The sequence below is a fragment of the Astyanax mexicanus genome, chromosome 6 (genome assembly GCF_023375975.1).
Source record: "Astyanax mexicanus isolate ESR-SI-001 chromosome 6, AstMex3_surface, whole genome shotgun sequence".
Classification (NCBI taxonomy): domain Eukaryota; kingdom Metazoa; phylum Chordata; class Actinopteri; order Characiformes; family Acestrorhamphidae; genus Astyanax; species Astyanax mexicanus.
Window position 1 is genome coordinate 861,111 of NC_064413.1, and position 9,786 is coordinate 870,896.

Sequence of the window (9,786 nt, forward strand, 5' to 3'; positions counted from 1 at the left end):
TATACAACTCATACACTTAACTTATATACAACTCATATACAACTCAATCACAACATGTAATGTAATATGAACTGTGCTGAAAAGCTCGTTCCTGTTTTAAACAAATATGAACAATATAATATTTGCCTGCATTCAGTGCTGTTCAGTGCTGTTTATATTACAATTATAATCATATTAAACAGGTTGTTGGATAGAACACCTAGTGTTTAGTTTAATTCTGCAGAAGATATTACTCGAGCTCAATCTTACTATACTAAATTTGATTTATGGAGCACTTTATACAACAACTTTGGTCACAAAGCAGCTTTACAGAGATACGGGTCCATGTATCTTTTGAGTAAAGAAAAGATAAATATTCATACATGTAAACATATCACATATTTCACAAACAACAAGAACAAGAGGATTTTAGCGGAAGGGAACCTTTAACTGACACTACAGCCTGAAATAACAGAATATTCAATCTGAAGAAAAGGGATTCAATTATTTTCTGAACTCTCTGTAAGGTGAGCTACACCTGATAAAAGGCAGCAGAAGTCTGAAGTGTACCCTGAGGCAGGCGGCTGGCCGTGTGAAACCTGCCCTCAGGCTGGGCAAATGGTTCACTAGTGCGCATTCGTTATGTTCAGGGTAGCCTCGGGCACCGTGCAGCACAATCACTGACACGACAACGTGCATATCTACACACACACACACATACACTGTGGACAGAAAAAGTAATTAAGATATAATTATTAAAATATAACATAAATCCATCATTTCACACACACACACACACACACACACACACACACACACACACAATATACACACAAACAAAAGCTCTTTTTATAATAGTTTTTAAACATCTGAACCCCTGTTTTAAGAATCAGCGGAAGCTGTTCTGATACAACGAGAGAAATTCCTTAAAAACGCACAAAAAAACACACAAAAACACACCAATCTGAATGTTATTAATTATTAATACGCCTCTCTCACGGGGAGAGATTTAATGGAGTTCAGAACGCATAAAGAATCCTCTAACAGAATGAGAGAAATAGTGCGTGTGTGTGTGAGAGTGTGTGTGTGTGTGTGTGTTTGTGTGTGTGAGAGTGTGTGTGAGTGTGTGTGTGTGTGTGTGTGTGTGTGTGTGAGTGTGTGAGAGAAAGATGAGAGAAGCTATGGTTAAAAATAAAAGCTTTTAAATATGAAAGAGCTAATTTCAGGGTTTCTGAGTATCTTGCCGTAGTGAAAGCTGGAGGAGTGGCGCAGTGCTCTACTGTATTTAAAACCCTGATTGAGATAAAGATATAGAACGATATAGAACATTTCTAATTAAATTAGACTTTTATTAATGTTTTATGGACATTTTTTATTTCATAACAGGCATAAACACTAAGCTAATAGTTCGTCTCAGTGGCCGGCTAGCCACCTAACTTTCCTGTTAAACCTTAAAATTCGCAATAAAGGTTAATAAAACATGATTTCTGCGATTGATCATAAAGGAATTATGGATTGGACAATAATAATACAATAAAATACGCCCTAAAGTTAACTGAACTTCTGAACTAGCGCTCCACTGCAATAACGAGCTATATCTGTTTCAGGCGCTTGATGAAGGCTTTCCAAATTCTTTTATTTCCTTATTAACTCTGTTCCAAAAGGAAGAGTTTCACTCAAAAACAGGGGGTAGGTTATAAAAGAAACGGGATTGGGCCTTCCTCTGCTGTGCACAGACCATTTCTATGCCATTGTGAGTTTCTTTAAGCTAGAGAACAGTCCATGCTGACAGAAAACGAGTGCATAAACTGATGAACTCAGAAACTACATTACAGTACCGTCGGTTTTGGTTGTTTAAAGTGTCTCAGAGAGATAAATACCTTTATGCTGCAATAAAACCGCTCAAATGCCACTTTATAGAGAAGAGATTTAAGAGATTGGATTTGTATCTGTTTAAAATGTGTCTCCAGTGTGTTTAGGCTTGTGTTTCTACGTTTTACATGGCTTGGTCCTACCAAGATTTTGTTTCCCCTTTTTAAAATTTAATATGTTTGATTTAAGGTTTAATGTAATGTTGTCTTATTACCGGATTTCTGAAGCGGATTTGCAACAACATCAGTTGTAAAAAAGTGTTATATAAACAAATTTAACTTGACTTGACTTTAAACCGCACTTTTGGGCATAAAATGTGGCAGAACTAATCAAAATCTCAATTTCTGTGAGAAACCTGAGTGACACAAACCACTAATCACATTAATGATTCAGTGCAATACAAAAACTCGTATTTATTCTCGGTCACCACTGACTGCTAAATCTCAGTGTTTTATACTGCGTCCTCACAAATAATATTATTAAAAATGGGACGTTATGTGAATAGTAATTAAGAGGCTCTGTATGGTCCAGCAGATTAAAGGCCTGTTACTATAATCTGAGGATCAAATCTCAGATCTGTGTGCTCCAGACTAAATACAAAAAGGACCATCCAGACTGTTATCAGTAATAATAAGCTTAAAAGCCAAAGTCTGTCATGGTATACAGATGTGTCTGCATACGTCTGTACAGACACCGATAGCGGTCATGTTACACTGCATGTAACAATCACATTATTCTGTATGTAACGGTAACATTAGACTGCATATAATGGTTCAATTGGATGCATGTAATGGTCACATTAGACTGCATGTGATGTTAACATTTTACTGAATGTAGTGGTCACATTACATTGTATGATACATCACATTTCACTGCATGTAGCAGTCATATTTTAATGCATGTAACCTTCACATTATACTGTATGTAATGATCATGTTACACTGCAGGTAACAATCACATTGTACTGCATGTAACAGCTTTATTATGTATCTGCGCCTCATATTTAATAAATATTTATAATTTGTGTGAAATATATTCTCAGTGTACAGAGGCCTTAAATCAGAATAAACTTATTCCTGTTCATCTCCCCCAAAACAAGACAAGGTTTAAATCCGGATCCATCCATAAACAAATACACTCCCGTAAACAAACATCAGCGTTCACGCGAGCGGAATTTTAATTCGGTTTAAATGTAACCGGTGTAACGGACACTCAACAGTCGGTATAACCGGAGCCGTTAGTTAGAAGCGTTAGATAAGATCCGGTTATAAAACAAAAAAACAGAAATACAGCCTCATTTATTATCGTTTATCAATTAAAAAATCGTACAAATTCACCAATACACACACACGCGCACACACACATATTCACACACACACACTCAGACCCGCTCCTACCTGCAGAGTTCACACTCCGCTCAGCACCGCGCCGCTTCCCCGCGATTAAACCCGCAAAAAAAACAGAATTAATCCGTATCCGAGTCTCCGTGTCTCCGTGTGCGCGTGCAGCTCCGGCTCGCGGGTTACAGAGTCGCTCCGCACTGCGCGCCTGTAGATCAAAGCGAGAGAGCGGCGCGGCGCTGCAGCGGCTCTCTGATCTTTACCCACCCCTATTGCAACAAGCCCCGCCCCCTCACAAAGGGATTGGCTGGAAACGTTTCGGCTCGTGAGCTGTGATTGGCTGGAATTTTTATCTTTTTAAATTTTACAGATGCGTGTTTTTTTGTATCCTTTTTTCTTACATGTTTAAAATAGTAACTGAATAACTAAATAACACAGTTCTGAGATATTTAAAATCTGTAATATATATATATATATATATATATATATATTTTTTTATTATATTAGAAAAATGTATTATTTATAATTTCCTGATTCTTCTGTTGTTTTTGTTTGTTTGGACAGATACCGTTTTATTGTATGAATATAAAATTCCTTAATATAAGAAGCTATTGTATGAGATTTTTTCTTGGCTTCTGGTTACTTTTTGATAGCAAAATAAATCTTTAAAAAATGTTTTATATCTCAAGCACATTTAGTTCCAATTTATATATATTTAAAACTACTTTGCTGTTGCTTACCCTGTATTATTTTATTTTAAATCCCTAAAAATATGAAGAAAATATCAAATGTTCATTATTGCTGGAAAAAAATTTGAATAGTTTAAAGAACATTTTACCTTCTAATCAAGTCTCTTTTTTGATAGAGCTCGTTTAATGTAATCAAGTCTGGATCTCTAGTACTTTATAAATGTTTTTATAAAGAACTATGATTTTAGCCAATAGCCCGCCTGCTTTTGAGCGAGTAGCCAATCAGAGGGCAGGAGGCGGGGCTTGTCTGAGATCAGGTGGGGAGTATAAAGGCTCGCGCGGTGCAGAAGCGCAGTGATTGATCGGAGCGGAGCCGAACTGCAGGCGCTAAACCCCTGACCGGAAACGACACGGTGACGTTATCGCGTTGCCACTGTGACGTCACTAAGAGATCACACTTGTGTGGGTTTAGAGGAGGATGATTGTTAGAATCCATAGACACAGTAACAAAAAGCCCCAAGAGACTAAAACCTGCCTAAAGCATGGTGTAGGGGGTGTCCACCTTTTAGAAATTAAAATAAATTTAATCAATAACATTTTTGTTACAGACGGAGACAGACGTGACTGCAGGTATAACTTTAATAAAATAATAAAAATTCACTACAGCAAAAAAACATGAGGCAGACACAGGTAAAACACATAAACATTGTTTGTAAGCTTAATTGTCTTAATAAATACACGGACATGGACAGTGTTTCCCAAAAGAGCGCAGTGATCTGCACAGAGCTAGAGCTGCTGATTAGGGAGCTGTGTCTGACTCTAATTTAGTCATTGAATCAAGTCACTTTTTTGTAGGTAAAATTAGGTATTTAACAACCTGTTAAAAATACACCTGAACGCAGAAAATGGCAACAGCGATTTTATTGTATTTATTACTGCATTATACATGTAGTATACATCAGTCTCAGACCCGATTCATCCACTCTAACTCAGTAAGCTCTTTTCAGTGAGCTGATTATTTGGGTCAGGTGTGCAGGACAGTTGGCCTCGAGAGCCAGGGTTGTGGATCACTGAGCTAGCTAATCCAATCACAGAACATCAGGTAAAAGCCTGAGCCCGCGAGCGCCAGATCAAAATGTCTAATCCATACCAAAGTTCAGGGGGTATGAATACTTTTGCAAGCCACTGTAAGTATGAGTGCAGTATGATATCATGCAGAAGGACCTGCCCCAGGTTACAGCAGTGTCTGTGCTGTACTGAGAGCATTCAGTGCTGTGTTAATAGAACACTGTGCACATCATCATGCGTTGGGGGGGCTGCAGGGGCCTCAGGTGTGGTTGAGCAGGTTTAAGGGCAGGTGAGGATAAAGTGCACAGTGTTCTGAAAATCAGGTGAAAAATCGTCTAGACAAACAGATCACCTTTAATTATAGACAAAAAAACGACACACACCTGACAGACTAGAAGCGTTATCTTACACCATATGCAAGGTGCTTTAAGATGCTCATTGCTACCTTACACCCCGCTAACCGTCTAATTTTAACCTTCAACCTGTATCATTAAAATAGCAACAGTGCTTTTAAATATATCTACACTGATGGGCGTGGTGTGGGTCTGGAAATGAGGTGTATTCAGGTAAATTTCTGGCGATTTTAGTGGTGGAAAACACAGGTGCGCCAACGACTGATTAAAACCCTGACAACAGTCAACAGTTATCTGTCCAGGTTATTGCTATCTTAGCAACACAGCAGCACAAACCCAACTTTTACATCAATAGTAAACAGAAGAAACCAGCAGCTCAGTCTTCTCTGCTGAGAAGCGTTTGTTGGTCCCGTCCAGGTAGCTGCACCGTTACAATAGCAATCCACCAAACTCAGAGCTCACCTGATCTACTCTTAAAGAGAATGATGAGCAAGAGACGCTCTTATTGGTTTAATTCATGTTACGCCCAAAATTAACCACACCCATGATTAATTAAGAGAATTAGTACATGACTTTTGCACGTCTCGAGCAGCACAAGGTGTACTTTTCTTGCCGTGACGATAGCAAAGACACACTGATACACTATAAATCAAGCTGTATGGTTAACAAAATTTGGCCTTTTTTCCCACAATGCTTTCTAGTAGAGCTGCTGTGAGGATTTGATTGCATTCAGAGACATTTTTTGCAACACTAATATTCCTGGCGACACCCACAAGACACTGACATTTTTCAAATAAATTTAAAAAATGTAAAACTGCAAAAAAATAGATATTTAAGTTTATTTTTATAAAGATAACAGCTACTTTGGGTAAAAGCAAATCTAAAATCTAAAAATGTTCGTTTTGTTTTGTTGTAACTTACCAAGCCCCTGTTGTTTAAAATAATAATAGCGAAACAATTTAAAAATGCAAAGAATTAAGCAATGTAATAACAATTAGTATATATAGTACTTTAGTATTTATACTGGTAAAATTGTAAAAATGTATTTTTAAAAAGTTACGTCATTCTTAAAAGTTGTTTTTGGGAACCGCACCCCAGGTTTTAGCATCACTAACCTCTAATACCATTCCATCATAACCTCACATCCATTTAACACTGTATTTAATGAAAATTGTTCAGAGTTTTTGGACAAATCAGCTTTTAAAAAGAATATACATATTTAAAAATCATTTAAAAAAAAGGTCAATCATTAGTTTTTAGAAACAGACAACTAAATAGACCCGATTTATTTCTTGTGTGAATAAAACCTGCACGAATGTCACTACAGCACAGCGACCCTGAGCTCAGGAATAATATAAAACAACAGGGTTAAAAGAAGAAGAAGAAGAAGCTCTGTTAGCCGCCTTATAACAGCAATTAGACTTGGTGCATTTTACCAATTAGAAATGACAGTTGAGGCCCTATTCTGCTAATCAGAGATAGCAGCTTAATAAGATTGCCCTTGGTCTGTTCCTCTCTGCATATGCAGCTCTGATTGCTATGACAGTGTGACTAACAGGAGGATAAATACATCCACCTGCACGCTCTATAAAAGTGACTCGGGTCCTGAATTACCAATCACTGGTCACTCAGAAAGTGTTCACCCCGATAAACAAAAGAAAATTAAGTTTTAAATGTTAGCAATTGTGTGAAACTACTAATAAGTTAACAAAAGACTAACAAGATTAATTAAGAGAATTAGTATATGACTTTTGCCAGTTTCGCGCTAAGCAAAGTGTACTTTTCCTGACGTTACAATAGCAAAGACACATAACCTAAAAGCTTTGAGCATCACAAGCAGTACTGTTTAATCCATCATACAACTGTTTCTACAAACCTACCAAGACACGACCATAATCCACCCAAACTGAGAGATCCAGCAAAGAAGAGACCCACAATCACTCTGGAGGAGCTGCAGAGATCCACAGCAAACATGTGGAAGATGAGACCAATGCAGAACTGAAGCCCCTGTATTTATCACACATTTACTCCAGTCTACTGTTTTAAACATCAAAAGCAGTGTGTAAGACTGGTGGAGGAGAACATGATGCCAAGATGCATGAAAAAAACTGTGATTAAAAACCAACCAGGTTTATTCCACCAAATATTGATTTTTTCTGAACTCTTAAAACTTTATAAATATGAACTTGTTTTCTTTACATTATTTGAGGTTTAGAAGCTTTGCATCTTTATTTTTATAAATAAATAAATAAAAAATGCTCTAAATGACTAAAATATTTTTATTTGTAATTTGGGAGAAATATTGTCTGTAGTTTATAGAATAAAACAACAATGTTCATTTTACTCAAACATTAACCTATAAATAGCAAAATCAGATAAACTGATTCAGAAACTAAAGTGCTCTCTTCACTTTCTCTAGAGCTGTTCACAGTTTCTTCCATTATATCCTGATTTTTTTGTAAGATAAATGGAATTCTGAGTAAACATCATCATATGAAATATGATGTTTATCTCTTTAAAGAGTCGTCTAAATTCTCGTCTCTAATGTAATACAGTCTGAAGTGAAAGAGAAAATGCATGTAATTTCCTTTAATAACGCTTTACTCTATATTTAGCTGCTGTCAGCGCAACAGTCCCCTCAGCACTATGAACTCATTCATCCAATTATCTAATCAGCCAATCACGTGGCAGCAGTGCAGCGCATAAATCATGCGGATATGAGCCAGAGGCGTCAGATACAGTTCCTCCATCACCCATCACCAATCAGACGACATGTCTCTCCAAACCATCACTGATTGGTGGAAACTTCACACTAGACCTCGAGCAGTTTGGACTGTATGTCTCTCCACTCTTCCTCCAGACTCTGATCCCTTAATTGACTTTAATGTAAAATTTGCTGATGATCAGTGATGGTTTGGAGAGACATGTCTGTCATCTGCTGGTGTTGATCCACTGTGTTTTATTATCAAGTCTAAAGTCAGAGCAGTTTTGTTTTCCCGCAAAATCTTACAGCACTTCATATCTTGCAGCTTCCCTCTGCTGATAACAACTTTTATAGAGATTTCATGTGGATTTCATTTTCCAGCAGGACTTGGCACACTGCCCACACTGCCAACAAAAGTACCAATTGGTCTCATTATATAATATTCAAAATTTCTGAGATGCTGATTTATGGGTTTTTATTGGTTGTAAGCCATAATCATCAATAAGAAAAGACAAAAAAATAAAGGCTTAAAATAGATCACTCTGTGTGTAATGCATCTGTATAATATATGAGTTTCACATTTGGAACAGAATTACTGAAATAAAGTAACTTTTCAATGATCCAAATGTTTTGAGATGCACTAGTATGCACACATTTCTCAACAAAACTGTACAGCTGTGTAAAAAATGAAGAGAGCACTTCAGTTTCTGAATCAGTTTCTCTGATTTTGCTATTTATAGGTTTATGTTTGAGTAAAATGAACATTGTTGTTTTATTCTATAAACTACAGACAACATTTCTCCTAAATAATGCAAAGAAAACAAGTTCATATTCATAAAGTTTTAAGAGTTCAGAAATAATCAATATTTGGTGGAATAACCCTGGTTTTTAATCACAGTTTTTTTTTTTCATGCATCTTGGCATCATGTTCTCCTCCACCAGTCTTACACACTGCTTTTGGATAACTTTATGCTGCTTTACTCCTGGTGTAAAAATTCAAGCAGTTCAGTTTGGTGGTTTGATGGTTTGTGATCATCCATCTTCCTCTTGATTATATTCCAGAGGATTTTAATTTGGTAAAATTAAAGAAACTCATTTTTAAGTGATCTTTTTTTTAATCATTAGTGTTGTGTTATAGTAGACTGTGGGCTGCAGCTCCACTGGGAAACAGGAGGTGATTAAAAATGACGTGAACTTTATGGATATGAGAAGTTTGAATGATCAGAGGACTCAATCCTATTATTATTATTATTATTATTATTATTATTATTAATGCACTGGTTACTGGTTCTGTAGTCCCAGTCTGGCTCTGATGCACTGGTTTAAATTGAGCACTAGGGGGCAGAGTTACACCACAAATCACCACAGTGTTTTTAAAATATTTTATAATTTTAAGATTAACTGTTATTCTTATTTATTTTTTTTAAACCTATCATTTAAGCAATTATTTAAAATATTGTTAATCTTTTGATCAGGCCTTCAGCTCAACTTAAAACACAGCAGCTCTGCTCACTTTTATTCTGTAACGGCATTTTTATTCTAAATCATTTAGTTTTTAATTTGACTTCTCTTACTTTTAATCATGTTTGAATCTCATTCTTTTTTTTTATTCCTATTTTTGTTATTCTTTGACGTGTTTTTTAATTCGATTTCTCTGTGTATTTTCTAATATGTAAAGCACTTTGAATGAACGTTGTGTATCAAAGGTAGTATATAAATAAACTTGCCTAACCTCATTTTTAATTTTTTAATTTTATTTTTAGGACAAACCTCTCATTTGT

General features: G+C 36.2%; 1 protein-coding gene across 3 annotated transcripts in view; it reads right to left on the reverse strand.

The window, feature by feature from the left end:
* dlgap1b (discs, large (Drosophila) homolog-associated protein 1b) overlaps positions 1-3,426 on the reverse strand; it is a 92,972-nt gene extending 89,546 nt beyond the window's left edge. For 2 of the 3 annotated variants that reach the window (XM_049480825.1, XM_022666915.2), the window contains exon 1: positions 3,249-3,425. The gene's annotated coding sequence lies outside the window, so the exon portion shown is untranslated. Of the gene's footprint in view, positions 1-3,248 lie in introns of all 3 variants that reach the window. The other variant, XM_022666918.2, reaches the window with a different exon arrangement.
* Between the last annotated feature and the right edge of the window lie 6,360 nt (positions 3,427-9,786).